The following is a 16,730-nucleotide window of genomic DNA, read 5'->3' as shown; positions in this document are numbered from 1 at the left end:
CAATTTTTCTTTCCAACAAAGAAGAGGAATAAGATAATAAGTAGTTTAAGAGTCAATTGGTTGGCTCCAACCATGTTTTCCCCAGAAGTTTCCAGGAACAAGTCTTTCTGAGCTAGCAAAGTTTGGATGGGAAACTAGAAGGGGAGGTGAGGACCTGAAATGTATCCTGGACCCTTGCAGTTTTGAGTAAATTAAAGACTATCTGGGTAAAGGCCAAACATAGTTCCACCCCTCCCTCCCATCCATACCATTCAGTGATTTTTAACTGGAAATCATCAATTTGTCAGGACAGATGCTGACATTCAAAAAAACACAGTTGCCAGTTCAATTAAAACTCAAGTTATACCTATGCTTTATCTCCCATTCCTAAGAGTTTCTTCGACAAAATAATACATTATTTTGCTTATTTCATTGTGAAATTTTATTTTCACATTATAAAAGTATATTGTATTATAATATTAAAATTACATAATATCTAAAAATAAGAAATAATGTTAGTTCTAGAATCCAAAACAATACTGATTTTAAACTAAACAGAGTATATAAGTGGATGGTTGTGTGGATAAAAAGATGGATATATGGATGAATAATAGATCAATACATAGAGTCAGATCATACTCCTTTACTGCATGTCTTTCCATTTTTTGTTCCACATAATATAATAATATGTTTATAAAGTTTTTTAAAAATTTCTTGACTGGCTATACATTTTAAAAATCAAATATTTGAATAAATATTTCCTTGTTTTAGTAATAACAAAATATTGATTGATAAGATCATTTACATCTGAGAATTTAACTTGTATTCTGAGATTGTGTAGCTGTGTTCCTTCCAATGTGCTCCTATACACCTGCAGTTGCATGTGAATGTGCAAATAAGAACATTTACCCATCTCTCTCTATGAGGGCTGAGAAAATGCCCATTATGTTCCCATTGCATTCACATAATGCAGGTACATAATTCATTCAAGAACCACTGAATGCACTCTTAACATGTCTCTCTCTCTCTCTCTCTCTCTCTCTCTACTGTCACCACAAATAGGCCACAAGTTTTAAGAAAACTTTTCAAAGGCCTAGGGCATCAGAGGGGCCTGTCCTTAATGACCATGCCTCCCAAATCCCCATCCTTATTTCTACTCAGGCTGCAATTAAGTGGGAGGGTGTTCTTTGGGTGCCTTCCTCTTCCTAATAGAAGAAATCAGAGAAGGAAGAATGTGTGAGCCTGCTCAGAGAGAGTATGGCTAGAGAAGAAAACCTACTGAAGCACCGGAAGGTCTACCTAGGTAGTTAACAATGTCATGAAACTTCAGGGGGGGAAATCAGGAGAACACCATAATTTAAAGTTGTCTCCCACGACTTTCTAGAGATGTTCATATTTTGTATAAATGTGCTGCTTTAGCTAGAATTTTGAAAACTGGAAATCATCTGTGCTTCAACTTCCAGAATCCTACATATCTATCAGCAAAGACATTTTTCTTCCCTTCTTTCAACAGAGATTGAGTGAGTCCCAGTCCAAAAACAGAAGCAGATCCATTTTTTTGTGTGTGTGGGGACCTGAAACTTTTACAATTTGGGGAGTTCTCTTTAAATATACAAAACCAGCTTCCTTTGACATAATTTACCAAATCATATGACCATGTGACACACTGTGAAATCCCTTTGCAGCAGTTAGGAAGAACCCTTACCTGGGAAGTCCCTGGAGGTCTCTTTATAATAAGCCCACTGGGCTCATGAACCTCTGGTGAAGACAGAGCCTAATGACAGACCCACTCCTTCTACATCAGCTCTTACTGCCATGAACACAGTGTACACTGTCCCTAAACACCAGTAATGACAGCGACTCTACCCACCACCGAAACAGCAGGGACAAGCAAGTCAACAAATACTGATGAGTATAAACGACCCAGAGTCTCCAACAGGAGAAGGTTTCTTCCCCAGTTCCACTGACAACTGAAATCAACCCGTGGAGCAGCCACTACCTCAGCCCAAGAGTAAATGAAAAAGTGTGATCATGATCATTATTCAAAAAGTGCAGGATAAATCCAGAAAGCCATTTTGCTTTGTGATCTAAAGTTAGAGAAATGTCTTGGGAACCTGAACATATCATAAGTAGAAATATCTCATGAATATCATGGTACCCTTCCAAATGACTCCCAAGAGTCCAAATCCTCCCTGGACACTTGCCCTGCACTCACAGGCCTCAAAAGAAATTCAGCTGAGTCAGGCATGGTGGGGCATACCTGAAGTCCCCAAGGGACAAGGGAGTCTGAGGCAAGAGAATCCCAAGTTTGAGGCCAGCCTCAGCAACTTAGCAAGTCCCTGTCTCAAAATAAAAAAGGATATATCTAAGTGGTAAAGCAACCCTGGGTTCAATTCCTAATATCCCCCAAAAATATATAGGAAAGGAAGGAAGGAGCTAAAATAAACTGTGAGCTCTTATTTTAAATATTTTTTTCTATAATGAATGTGTATTCTTTTTAAAAAATACAAGTAGTTCCATTATTGGCAAATACCCCCCAAAAAAGCTTAGGGGACATATTTCTAGAATAAGAATTTCAAAACAACCTTAAGTGAGTTCAATGCATTATTCAACTGTGAAATATTTATGTACCTAAAAGATGAATACTGCCATCCCCCTGCTAAAGTGGAAAATGAATGAGGGTTGGGCCTGGGGCTCAGTGGTAGAGCCTTGTAGAGACAGGCATGAGGCCCTGGTGCCATCCCTAGGACTGCAAAATAAATAGATAGATACATAAATAAATGAGAGTGACAAGAATAAATATCCCTTGTAATTCAATGAACAGTAATCAACTATGACTTCTTGTATAGGAAATATTTACACCATGGAATCTTGGGAAATTATCATGAAAAGGGGAACATAGGCCAGACAGACGTGTGCCCTAGAGGTGGCAGAAATGGGGCAGTTAGAAAGTTCAGAGACAAAATGATGTTTTGGTTAAATTGGTTGGTTGTTTCAGTCACAAGGGCTTTAGAATTTCACTGAAATATTACCTTATATTTCTTTTTTGACTTGCATCTAAAAGTGTGGTTTTATTCTCATCAGAGCTTCCTTAAATTCTGATTATTGTACAGGACCTCACACAGTTTTGCCCCAATGACTCATTAAGAACTAAGTTTCTCTATATTTCTTCATATCTTTAAATTGGCAGAACATTCATTTTTACTTATCTCAGCAGTTTTTAAACATTCCTAAAGCATTAAAGAAGCATTTATTAATAGTGGATTTTTATTTCATTTTATTTTGGTACTGGGAAGTGAACCCAGGAGTGTTCTTTCAGTGAGCTACATCTCCACCCCTTTTATATTTTTTATCTTGAGATAGAGTCTTGCTAAATCGTTTAGGGCCTTGCTAATTAGCTAAGGCTGGCTTTGAACTTGGAATCCTCCTACCTTAGCCTCTCAAGTTGCTGGGATTATAGGCATGCATCACCACACCCAGTTAAACATGAAAATTTAGAGGCAAAAATGACAAAAATCCTGAATTAAAAACAACATTAAAAATGCACACTGGGCCAGGCATGGTGGCACATGCCTATAATCCCAGCAGCTCCAGAGGCTGAGGTAGGAGGATTGCAAATTCAAGACCAGGGAACTAAGATTTAATAATTTAAGGCCCTAAGATTTAATAATTTCTGATTTAATAATTTTCAAAATTTAATTTAATTTTATTTTATTTAATAATTTTCAAAATTAAAAATAGAAATGGCTGAGTATATAGTTCAGTGGTTGAGTGCCCCTTGGTTGAATCCCTGGTACCAAAACAAGACAAAAAGTAAGAAAGAAAAGGTACACTGGTATTTCATGAAGAACCACCTACCCCAATGTGTCCTCTGTCCTCTAGAAGTGCCCATTGTATATGATCAATCTCAGATGAAGGAGGAAGACTGTCAACACCCCATCATAATTTCACAGTAGTTTTCTGAGATGGCTCTACTATGCAGCCAGAGGTTGCCAAGAAAACTCTAATATAAAGAATCACCATGAACATAGATGAGATGAAATAATACCTCCAAATCGAACATGTGAAGGTTTATACTGTGTTCAGCTAACCATGTCCCACTACCTGTTTTTGTATGCCCCGTGAACTAAGAAAATTATTTTTTACATTTTTAATGGTGGGAAACGAAGACTAACATTGACCCAGGAAAATGACAAGAAATCTTAGTGTTCACAAATAAATCTTTGGGAATGTAGCCACGCCCATTTATGTGGGTATTTTCTGAGGCTACATGCTAACACACAGCCTAGCTAAGTAGCTGTGACAGAGACTAGATACCCACAAAGTCAAAAGTATTCACTGTATGGACCTGGATGGAAAATTTTTACCTAGTCTTATGTTAGTATTTTATGGTGCTAACTATGCCCCGGAAGCATGCCACACATCTTTACTTTCCTTTATCTAATCTTCAGATCAAGCTTATTATTATCCCCCGTTTTACAGATTTAAAAAATGAGACTCAGAGGTTATACAGCTAGTGTGAGTGGAGGTGGAAACTGGCGCTCAATCTCTCTCATGCAAATGTCTAGGAATTCTGTGCCAAACTTCATCCCTACATCCCCTGTCACCACCAAAGCCCATCACCACTACCATTATGGTTTCAAACTGAAATGTCCCCCAAAGTCTCATGCGTTGAAGGCTTGGTCCCCAGTGCATCCACGTTCCAAGATGGGGCTTTGAGGGAGTGACTGGATCATAAGGCCTCTGACCCCATGGGTGGATTAATTCATTCATGGCTGACTGGACCACTGGGAAGTGGGGAAAACTGTAGGTTGTGGGATGTGATTGGAGGAAATAGGTCTAGAAGGATGTTTCTTGTCTCTTGTCCCTAACCACTTCCCACCCCCACCCCCTCCTTCCTGGCTGCCATGAGCTGAGAAGCTTTCCTCCGCAATGCCCTTCCACCATGATGTTCTGCCCCACCTCAGGCCAGCCAACCATGGACTGAAACCATAAGCCAAAATAAGGCTTTCCTCCTTTAAGTTGTTTTTCTTAGGTATTTGCTACAATGACAAAAAGTTGACTTTGTGAACTAGCATCATCCAAGAGCAGGCAAAATACAGACTCCAGGCTCCCGTTGTCTATAGCATAATGCAAGCCTCAAACCTGGAGGGAACGCTGCTGCAGTGATGCTCCAATGCCAGGCACCAACGAAGCCAGAACAGTGAGGGGTGTTTTCCTCATGCGAGCTCAGGTCTCTGTCATGTTGCTCAACTTTACCAGGCAGGTGCAAAACTTAATTCAAGAATTAATTATACCTAAGAATTGAGAAGTTACTGCTCAGTTCACAAGGAAGAGAGAGACCAGGTAACTCTTTCAACTGGACAAGTTTTCCAGCAGCTCTGGAGTCTTGGTGCCGTCCTTACTTTAGCTTAGGGCTGACTCCTGCTTTGACTTCAGACTCTTGATCATCTTGCAGCTCAGGGTTACAAACCCGAGGACCCCTGAAACGCAGCACTGATTACACCTCCAGAAATACTAGACCAGAGATGTCGCCCCATGCCCCAGTCCTGTGCCCTGGCCTCCCATAGGCCTACTTCCATCATTTCTAACCAAAAGGCCACCACCACGGCAGAAGTTTGCCTCCTCAGTAAGTAAGAGAGCAAGAGGAAGCAAACAAGAAAAAAACTGTTACTCTATTCCTAAGATTCCATTCTCGACCCAGTCAGTTGGGCAAGCTGCCTAAACTATACGGCTCTCACATTCCCCGACTATAAAGGAGTAATAACAATCCACAGGTGGTTGTGGGAAATCAATTCACAGGTATGAACAGACTGGAAAATGTGGAGAACTGTCACATGTAAAATAAAAGCAAATTATAGAATTGAAGAATAAAATGTATATTCTGTATTGATACTAGGAAGCCAACTTTGTCAAAGCCTTAAGACATTTTAAAGTGTGATTAGGATCCTAAATGTCACACTAAGCAAGACTCTGTGCACAAGGATAAATCTAGAAACAGCAACAAGCAAGACTTCAACGATACATAACCGAAGTCCAGCTAACAGGATGCAGTAGTCTACATCAAGATAAGCTCAGACCCACGTTTTCACTCCCAGGAGGGGATGGGAGGGAAGAGGTTGAGTTTTTAATGACTCATCCCAAAACATTTTCCTGAATTCATATGTATTCATTCACCAAATGCTTATTTAGGGTCCACCTGATGTCCAGTTCTCTGCAAAGTTACACCTGCAACACTGAGCAGAACAGAGCTCACAGTCTAGTAAATATCAGCTTTTTTTTTTTTTTAAATGTCTGACATCCAATCTCCAGGAAATGCCAATTGCAAAAAAAATTTTTTTTTTAATGGGAGTTTTACTTTAAGTTTTCAGTCAGACATGTTAGATGGTTAAACAGATAATGCTTGGATTTCTAATCCCATTTCATGTTCAGTGGATATGCTCTTTGCCCCGGGGGAAGGGGATTGATGTCTTTCTTCATCTTACATGTTGTTGGTCTTTTCTCACTGTACATTTAGGTTGTTTTTGTTGTAATGAAACATGCTTGTCTGTTCTAACATGCTTCCTTGTACAGTGAGTACTGCCCAATGCTTTAGACTGAAAGGCTGCACGAGGGTCTGGGAGTCAGGGTTTCTTAGATGACCAGGATTCCCATGGGCACTTGGACCCTTCTTCAGAACTATCCTTAAATTAATGTCTCCATTGATGTCACAATTTCTTTGGATGCAAGAGAGGGCTTCTGACTGGCGCTTCTAAAAGATCCATTAGAATTATTGAGCCCTTATTTTAATGATCATGTACTGTTTGAGGTAACACCCTATAGTATAAGCACATTAAAAAAAAATTCCAATTAATACCAACATGGTATTTCTCATAAATTCTCAGGTATTGGAAGTTAACTATCCAGCATTCTAGGCTCAAGGCACACAGTCAGCTGGGCAAGTTGCAACATTAATGGAAACTGTCATAGCCAGACTCATTTGCAGATGTCCTTTCAAAGCACCAGACGCAGGATCTGCTCATGATACTGGGGTTGGGCAAAGTTGTCCCACTATGGAGGTGTGTGGTAGAAAATGTGAGACCTGTCTAAGTAAGATCCAGGCCTCAGGAGATGAGGAAAGAGGTACTGAGGCACCTAGCAGAGGAGTCTCCTTTAGGTGATACTGTACACATAGTCTACCAGCCTACATCAGATCCTCTAGGTATTTGTTTAAAATGATGATTTCTGGACCACAAGCCAGACCTGTGAAATTAAAGTCACTTCAAGTCAGTTTCAGAAATATTCTTTTTAAATAAGGAGCTCAGAAATGAAGCATAATAATTCTAAATCTTATCTAGCATCTGCCATGCCAATATTCTGGGCATTCCACATATCCACTCAGGTTCTTTCTGCATGACTCTTAGGTTCCCTGAAGTTAGGGGACCACTGGCCTATCTAGATGGGGTACACTGGCAAGGAAATTGTCATACCTACTTGGCTAATGACTCCCAGCAACTGGGGAGTCAAATTCTGGATCTGGGGTGGGGAGTATAGCTCAGTGGTAGAGAGCTGGCTAAGTCAATCCCCAGCATCAACAAAACACCAAGAAAGATCTATAGGTGACTGGGGCCCCAGTCACCTATAGATCTCTCTTGCATCCCGATCTGTAGTTTTCTAGCTCTGTGGTGAAGCAGTGGGGGCTTGCATGCATTTAAGCAAACATCTATAATAGAAGAGCAGTGGCATGCCCAGTCACACTCTACGCACAGCTGTTCTGCCTACCTTGAGAATGCACAAGCAGTTCTCTTTTGGGCTTGAACCAGACCCTGTCTTGGAAACCTCAGAGCTCATGGATTCTTCCTCTGGTATTTGGAATGTGCCAGAATCAATCACATTCCAAGGAGGCAAACAGGCTGGCAAGCAGATCCTCTTAAGCGTTTTCAGAGTTTGCACGAAGGACTTGCTGTGCTCACAGTAAACCATTCTTCCCTCCAGCCAGCCCCGCGGAAGGCTCCACTATCCCCTCGCTGATTCCTTGATGCTGAGCAGGACCTCCTCCCTCTTGGAGACCCCTGCGGTCCTTCCTTGATCCCTCAGGCTCACACTGAGCCAGGCACTTCCTGATCCTTCCCTCTCCCTCTCCACTCCCACTGAGACAATCCCTCAGGCACAAAGACCCCCTAACCTCCTCCAAGTCCTCCAGCCCAAGAGACTCGGAAACTGCTCTTTGATTTCTCCACTGCAAGGAATTAACTTTTCTTTCCTAGTAGCCTGGAAGTCTCATTTTCTCATGAATACAAATTTACATACCATATATGACAGCGATTTTTAAACTAACCATCTTTTTTGCTTTCTTTTCCTAAAAAATTACCAATTAAATACTACTAGGGTATTTTGAATGCTGCGCTTCAACTGCACACCTTGGTAACCTGATTTCTTCTCAGAAAGCACTCGTTGAGTCTGACAACTAGTTTTCCATTTTGAAATTTGACAGGCTGTCCCAAGACCTACTCTACCTCTAAAAGCACACACATGGCCACTCGACATGACACTAAATTCGGCTCAAACTGCATCTTTGAAATATCCCCCACAGGCATGAGATAGTTTTGTTTAATAAGGCTAAATAAAGATAGTACATGCAATCAGCATGCCAGTAAATCTGGAAACTATTCACAGAATGGTCACACAGGCACGCCTCGTCATGCCACAGGGTCTACTATGGTAAGGGGAAAAAACAGCAGAAAAGGGTGGAGACAAAACAGACCATTGAAACTTACAGTACAGTTTGCATGCTGAGGTGACTCTAGGTGTACTTTTAGCCCACAGAGCCAAATATAAAGGGTCAATTAATAAGTGCATTAAATAAATGTTTTACATTTTAAACACAGCACAGTTCTAGAACAGTTATTTTTCTCCTGAACAGCTACTTTAAAAATTAAAACTCTGTAGCTTGCAAATGTTTAAAAATAATTATTCAAGGTCTCTTCATGCGAACTATGGAAACTCCTCTTCCTAGTGACTTCCTCTGCGAAATTGCCTGTTTCCCCATGTTTCAAAAATCTTGCATTTTGTGCAGAAAAAGTCATCTTAATTAACTATCCTTCTGGATTCAGCTTTTCTAATTCCAATAAGGATGTGCACAGGTTAAGTGCCCCCACGTCCTCCCACATGATTATCAAAAGAAGAGGAAGGGGTAGGAGAAATCCTGAAGACTGCAGAGCCCTCTGGGTCTGAGAACACCAGAAGTCACTGGGAGTCAGAAGCCAGGGGTGGGGGGCCAAGCCTGAGGCTACCACTGCACCACTGTTCTGTCCCCCCTCCAAGCTTTCCCACACCACCTCTGTGGGAAGACCCAGGCCAGGGGACAGAGGAGCTTTGTCACTGGCTCTCTGATAAACCCTGCTGGGGAAAGCACAGCTTGAAGGAAGAGGGCTATTCAAATGAATATCCGAATGTTAAAACTAAGGTGATTTTACAGAATATATACAAACACATCTATATTATAAACCAAGTCAAATTAAGATTAATTCCTAACACACTATGCAGGTTTGGGGGGGACATACTCTAGTGGTGGAAAGAAGAGTAACTGTCTGCTTCTAACTATGATCTTAGAAGAGGTAGTTGTGTTTCAAAGCCTCAGTTATTTCATCTGCAAAGTGGGAATATTACTTACCTCACAGTTCATGATGAAGATTGAAATATAGAACGCCTGTGGTATTTATCATTATTATCATCGCCATTACCATCATTATCACCCCGCATACGATTATTGTAAGAATTTCCGATTCCAATTATTAAATAATATTTAATAAAACTAATAGGGTGATTAGTTTCAAAAAATCAGAATAGCCAGCTGTAAATGTATTTAAATACAAAGCTTATATTCAGAACTGGAATGATGACCCCACACACTCCTCTACACTGCCCCAGAGATAAACTCTGACCTGTTGTTCGGTAGTCACACTTTCTCTGAAGGTGCTTTGTTCCTTTCAAGATCAACAGCCTGACCCTGAATCTGGAGACTGACGTGCATCAGTGTACCTCTCCCTCCCTCCTGGGTTGGCTAGCAAGAACCTTTAACCTCTGGACTTGATTTCTCAGCTTTGCATATTGTTTGCAATTAGGCAATATTTGGGGCAGATGGAGAATTTCTTTCATCTGAGTTTTGTCTGTTTGCTCATTTGTTTAATTTTCTCAGTGCTAACCTTTAACCTCTGGACTTGATTTCTCAACCTTTTTCTATTTTTATTTTGAGGTCTCCTTATGTTGCTGAGCCTGGCCTCGAACTTGCAATCCTCCTACCTCAGCCCCCCCAAACAGCTGGGATTACCGGTGTGCACCACCACACTCAGGCTAGTCCGAGTATTATTGGATGCCCACCGTATCTAAGATATGAATTCAGTTCTTTAAAAAAAAAATTATTTTTTTCCTTTAGAGTTATTTTCTAGGGTCAAACCTGGCACTGACTACACCATAGAGACCTCAAACCCGAGCTACACTGTGAAGTGAGCCAACGTAGTGGCCCCACGAGAGAACTAGAATAAGGATATTTCTTCCTGAGGACTTATATCTTCATAGCTTCTGATTTTTAAAAAAAAATAATAATAATTTTAAAATATCAAGTTTTCTAAACTGAACATACTTTGTATTTTAAGCTCATCTACAGCAGCTGAGGCCTACCTTCCAAAAGTAGTTTCTTTTGAGAGGAAAAATCTGATCTTACTGCTTAGAAATGAACACACTCACGTGCACAAGCATGCACACACACACACACACAGAAGCAACCAACACAACCTATTCAACAGAACATCATTGTTTGAATAAGCCCCGTTCCCCACTTCCTGATACATTCTGAGATGGGAATTCCTAATTCCTGGAATCATATTACATGAGCAGCAGGAATCACGTTGCTTCTGTCTGTTTTATATCTAGATCAAAAGGTAGGACCAGAAGGTTGAACAAAGCAAATAAGCACTTTGCAGGTAATATGTGATATATCAAATATAAAGAGTAGGTATAGCATTCTACCAATCAACATCTATTAAGAACATCAAAATAGAAATGGTTTATAACTACTAGTCCAAACAGAGGAATCACATTGGGAAATAACATTGATTGTGTTTAGAAAAGGAAAAATGCGAGTCCCCATATTTGGGGGGCATTTCAAAACGAGAGGTAAAACTACAGAAGTTAGCATTTTTATCCTTTGTCCTTTCACTTTAATAGAAAAAAAGAAAGTAAATATCAAATGACTTTTGCCTTAAAATCAGAAGCTCAGTACTTTGAAATCTTCCTTTCTCTTTTCCTGCACATATAAGGCAGGATTTGCTTCGCCCAAAAGTAAAATGCTATTTCAAACTGGCCTCCAGAGGATGAGATTGACATCTTGATTCTGCTGCCTGCTAGTTCCATAACCCTGGGCCAGTCACTTAACGCCCAGTCTCCACTTTCTTCATCCTGAAGATGGGGAGGCAATGTCCTTCTGCAGTCCATCGCCAGATCAAAGTGGCAAATGAAAACTACACGTGAAAAAGCTACAGAAAAGGAAAGTGTGATAATTATCACTGATGGACTGGGTCGCTTTTGAACTAGCTACCTATGTGTTTTTTGAGAAATCAAACAACTACCTTTAATTTACACGTGTTTATATTTTAACACTGTAAGGTCATAGTTGAGGAATGAAAAACTTATTTCTGGCAATAAAATTTAAAAATAATGTCTTCCTTGGAACCACTGAAAATTCACCTAAGCCAACTAGACTTTGTATAAATAATTAAAATGGGCTCAAGTTTTAGCTAGAAACATTTAGCACCACGTCCTTCAAGACAGAGCAGACTCCATGCAGAATTCCTAAATTTATTACTAACAAACTTTAACCTTATATACTCATTTCAATACACAGTTTTGAAGGAATAACCTGGAATGCAAACTTTATCTAACCCAAAACTTACAAAATTATATCAACAAAATGTATCCTGGAGAGCTGGGCACGGGGTGAGCTGCCAAGGTGTCAACAGCAACTGGCTAAGACAGCCTCCCTCAAAAAGCCAAGAGTCTCGCAGGGAATGGCTGCCACATTTGAGACTCACTGTGGAATCCTTGACTCTAGTCTAAGATCATTTTCATAGACCTTGCATTGACTTTGTCAATGTTGAATTTGAACCCTATTCAAAACTTAGAAAATTCACTGGATAGGAAAAAATTACTAAATACCTAGCATACAGGTCAATTTTAATAAAACATCAGGACTTGGCACCCAAAGCCCTCTGGAACTCTGCAATGAAATTAAGACTAGAAGGCGCTAGGGTTGTGGCTCAGTGATAGAGCCACAACCCTAGCATGTGTGAGGCACTGGGTTCGATTCTCAGCACCACATATAAATAAATGAATAAAATAAAGACCCATCAATGTCTAATAAATAAATTTTTTTAAAAAAAAAGAAATTAAGACTATAAGGAAAAGACACCAAGATCAGTGTAACATCCCTCTGATTGTCCCCTTCTGGGCAGAACAAGGGTAGATTTCTTTCTTCACTCAAGAAGGGAAAGAAAGCAAATGTCTTACCTTCTATTTCGCTTCCTGAGATCCATGCTAGTTTTTTTTTTTTAATCACTTTTTAGTTATAAGTGGACACAATATCTTTATTTGATTTTTAGGTGGTGCTGAGGATTGAACCCCACGCATGCTAGGCGAGCGCTCTGCCACTGAGCCACAAACCCAGCCCCCTTCCACGCTAGTTTTTAATTCATGGGCAAAAACATTGGCCTGGAAACCCTATGATACTGCACATTTGCAAAAGCTCTTGAGAGGACCCAACTGCTTAAAAATATATAAATTAAATAAATTATAAAAAAGCCACGAGTGTGTGGCCCTGTTCTCTATGAGTGTACATTTAGCATTTCTTGTGTGCCTTCCTTGTTCTCTCAGAAGGACTTTGAGGGCTGCCTGACAAATCAGTCAAGCAGCTTCAATGTGCTGATAATCTAAAGCTTTTCTCTGGTGCAGATTCCGCGATATTACTAAACCTCTCTGACTTACAGCCAACCATTTCACTAAAACAGAGCACTTACAGAGAGGAAATATCTGCGATAGAATGACATTCCCAATTTGGTAGATAATTTTATTAATTTTGTATGTAATAGAAATAGATTCATTTTACCATCACTCTCAGATTTCCAAAATGGACTAAAACCAAACAAAAACACTTAAAAAAATAACTTGCTCTTAGAAGGACTTTTTATAGATATAAGCAAAGGAATTCTATAAGGTATACAGAAAAGCAAAGGATTTAGAACAGCTAAAAATGTTTTGAAAAAGAAGAAGAAGAAAAAAAGAACCACATTTTCAGATTTTAAGAATTACTACTGTGTATAAGCAAAGGAACAGAGACACATGTCCATAAAACAGAATGCAGAGCTCAGAAACAGACTCACATAAAAATGTTACAAAGGTGTAAATGCAATTTCTCCTATGGAGAGAGTATTTTCTATAAATGGTGTTGGAACAATTGGACATCCATTTGAAAAACAAATAAACTTTGTCCTAAAATTAAGAATGCATGCAAAAATTAACTGGAAATGGGTCATAGACCTAAAATCTATGTTTTATAGGAAAAGATCTTCAAGGCCACAGAAGGCAAAAGGTTCTCAGATATGTAAAAAACAAGCACATAAATTTAAAAATTGACAAATTAGACTTCATCATAATAGAGCTTCTATCATACAAAAACATTGTTTAAAAAATGGAGAGACTGGATAGAGAGTAAGAGAAAATACTAGCATATTACATATCTGATCAAGGACTTGTATCAGGAATAAAAGAACTCTCAAGATTGAACAATGTAAATAATTTAAAAAAGAGTTGAACTGAAGCCTCACTAAAAAAGGTATATGGATGGTAAAGAAGCACGTGAAAAGAAATTTAAGATCACTAGTCATTAGGGAAATGTGAATTACAACCATGATTAAATTACTCACAGAATAGCTAAAATAAAAATATTGACAAATACAAGGGTTGGCACTGACACAAAGCACTTGGAACTTTCGTGCATTGCTGGTACAACACAAATAGCATACAACTGGTAAGGTGTCTGGAGATTTGTTATAACAGCAAGTGACTCAGAAATTCCACTCCTAGGTGTTTAGACAAATAAAAACTTGTGTTCACACAAAACCTTTACTCAAGCATTTAAGGCAATTCTACTTCTAGTGACCCCAAACTGGAAATAACCTAAATGTCCCTCAATGATGAATAAGTAAAGAAATCTTGGCACATCCATTCAATAGAATACTACTCAGTGACTAAAAAGAAATGAAAGAATAAGACATACAATGACTTGGGTAAACCTCAAAGTGCTTATACAGAGCAAAAGAAGCCAGTCTTAAAAAGTTACATACTATTCAATTGCATTTATATGAGATTCTTAAAAGAACAAAACTACACTGATGGAGAAAGGGTCAGCAATTTCTGGGTGCCAAGGGTAGAGGAGGGTGAAATTTCAGAAAGACCATTTGGGGGTGATGTAACTGTTCTCTGGCTTGATCATGATGATGGTTCAGGAATTAATGTACACTACTATTTTTTAAATACACATTCACACTAATGTTCACAGCGTACTCTTCATGAGAGCCCAAAGTAGAAACAGCCCAAGTATTTCCCAAGGGATGAAACTGTAAAATGTAAGGAAGGACTGATCCTTGCCACAGCCTGGGGGTGAACCTCTGAAACACAATGTCAAGAGAAGGAAGTCAGATGGGAAAGATGCCACACTGTTCAACTCCCTTTCTATGAGATCATCAGAATAGTTAAATCCACAGACACAGAAGCCAGGTGGACTTTGGCCCAGCATGGATGGGAATTGAGATGCAGTTGTTTTTGTTTGTTTGTTTGTTTATTTTTGGGGGGGTGATAAAAATGTTTTAGACCTAGATAGAGCTGTTGACTGTACTACATGGTGCATATATCAAACACCACTGAGCTGTTCATTTTAATCGTTATCTTTATTTATGGGGATTTCACATCAATACAAAATAATATTTTTAAAAGTTAATTTACTATGAGAATTTCAAAAGAAATTTACAGCCACAAAAGTAAAATTAGAAATAATTAATAACAGTTTGAAACTTTGTACTCATATGACCACTTTGAACAGAGCTCAAAGGAAGGGTGAGAGTTAAGTTGTAAAACTTTCATTTCTGTGCATCAGATCCATTTCATTGTCCCTCCAAAATGCTTTTGCAGTAGCTGGAGTCTCCCTGTAGTGGGAGAAGGTTTTGTCCCAATTGTTTCAAAAGTGTATGAATTTCATTTTATTTTCAAACGCATTCGTTTAATTATAAATGTTGAAAGTTACTTACTTAGTCTTTGGAAAACATGGCTGCGTTTTAGAGTATAGCACAAAACAGGGTCAAAACAGAGGGGCCTGTTTTGCTTGTAGACTGAGGTATTCTGGTGACAGGACCCCTTGTCCTCAGCGTCTTGCTGTTCTCACTTGCACCAAGGTCTGACTGCTGTACACCTCTGGTGGGGCTGTTCCCTCGGCCTGTAATACCTTTCCTGTGCAGTCCTTCCTGGACGGGTTAATACCTACTTATCCTGGCACACTCTGCACTGATATCTTTTCCTCCAAGGAAGTGTTCCCCGATCCCGGATGCCATAGGACCACCCTGCATTCCCATGATGCCCTGCATTTTAAGAGCACACCAACACGTGATGTTGCAGTGATGTCGCATGACCTGCTCATGAGACCATCTTGCCCTCTAGGCTGCAGGCTCCTGGAAAGACAGGACATATCTTATTAACCATTTCTCTCTCTCTAGTAACTGGCCTCCAGCAGGCATTCAGCAAGTGTGGCTGGTCTGTGTGGATTTGGTTGTGCCTTTCTCATAAACAGTCTGAAACAGGCCTAGTGTTTTCTTAATATATATAGGTTGTTTGTCTTGCTTTAAAATACACTCTTTTTCCCCAGGTTCTATGATTTCTCTGTAGTTTTTTCTTTCTTTCTTTATTATATTTTTTAAATATTTTGTGATACTGAGGATTGAATTCAGGGCTCCTCTGTGCTAGACAAACACTCTACCACTGAGATACTATGTTGCCCAGGCTGGCAATTTGCAATCCTCCTACCTCATCCTCCTGAGCCTCTGGGATTGCAGGTATGTGTCACCAGACCTGGCTTCTTAGTATTTCTAAAAGTTAGCCTCCTGAGAACCTTTAATACTCACAGCAAGATTTTTTTCTGTCTTTCGGGATACTGAGTTAAACATTTAGCAAGCAAGACCTCTAATAATTCCAAAATAGTATGGTAGTTTTAATTTTTGCACACATATGTGCCAAATCCAACAAAACAGCTGGAATTCACAGTTCATGTCTGTGAGTGAATTGGACTGTGATCCAACCAATCAGTAATGTAACTGGTCTCCTACCTCCTGCCGGAACCTGCCTGGCTGTCACCTACGAAGGCTTAAGGGCAGAGCCCAGCCAGAGTGGCAGGAACAGCCAGCGGAGGAGTTGGGCGTTGTGTTGCTTGGAGCTTGTAAAATGTGGGGAACTCCTTAAAAAGAATATAGACTTACAAATACAAATCAAGTATGAACAGAGAATATTTGCTTAGAATGGGGGGAAAAAAACACAGTAAATAGCTGGAACTCCATTTTGTGCGTATCTCTTGAGATGGTTTACCAGAATGGTCAACCAGAAACACATCACGATTGCATCCTGGCCTCCCCTCCCCACTTGAACAAAGCTAGGAAAATTCCCAGCACTCTCGGGGG

The 16,730-nt window shown here is 39.7% G+C and overlaps 1 protein-coding gene across 3 annotated transcripts in view; it reads right to left on the bottom strand.

Moving 5' to 3' along the window:
• The window catches only part of Pax3 (paired box 3), an 89,156-nt gene that overhangs the window by 41,585 nt on the left and 30,841 nt on the right, over positions 1-16,730 (bottom strand). The gene's annotated exons all lie outside the window — the stretch shown is intronic.

The sequence above is a fragment of the Callospermophilus lateralis genome, chromosome 9, assembly GCF_048772815.1.
Source record: "Callospermophilus lateralis isolate mCalLat2 chromosome 9, mCalLat2.hap1, whole genome shotgun sequence".
Taxonomy (NCBI): Eukaryota; Metazoa; Chordata; class Mammalia; order Rodentia; family Sciuridae; genus Callospermophilus; species Callospermophilus lateralis.
Note: the sequence above shows the minus strand (reverse complement) of the source record. Positions and strands in the feature narration are given on the sequence as shown.